The 358-nt window shown below is 78.2% G+C and overlaps 1 long non-coding RNA gene across 3 annotated transcripts in view; it reads left to right on the top strand.

Annotated features, from left to right (window-relative positions):
* Positions 1-358, top strand: part of LOC121042304 (uncharacterized) — a 30,974-nt gene that overhangs the window by 28,277 nt on the left and 2,339 nt on the right. The gene's annotated exons all lie outside the window — the stretch shown is intronic.

Genomic DNA, 358 nt, shown 5'->3' with positions numbered 1-358 from the left:
GCGGGTGTCCTGCGGCTGGTTGCGGGTGTCCTGCGGCTGGTTGCGGGGTCCTGCGGCTGGATGCGGGGTCCTGCGGCTGGATGCGGGGGTCCGGCGGCTGGTGCGGGGGGTCGGGGGGCGGGTTGGGGGGGTCCGGCGCCTGGTTGTGGGGGTCCAGCCGCTGGTTGCGGGGTCCGGCGCCTGGTTGCGGGGTCCGGCGGCTGGTTGCGGGGTCCGGCGGCTGGGTGTGGGGTCCGGCGGCTGGTTGCGGGGTGCTGCGGCTGGTTGCGGGGTGCTGCGGCTGGGTGCGGAGTCCTGCGGCTGGTTGCAGGGTCCGGCGGCTGGGTGTGGGGTCCGGCGGCTGGGTGCGGGGTCCGGC

Source organism: Herpailurus yagouaroundi, unplaced genomic scaffold (genome assembly GCF_014898765.1).
Source record: "Herpailurus yagouaroundi ecotype Mexico unplaced genomic scaffold, PumYag 185, whole genome shotgun sequence".
Lineage (NCBI taxonomy): Eukaryota > Metazoa > Chordata > Mammalia > Carnivora > Felidae > Herpailurus > Herpailurus yagouaroundi.
Note: the sequence above shows the minus strand (reverse complement) of the source record. Positions and strands in the feature narration are given on the sequence as shown.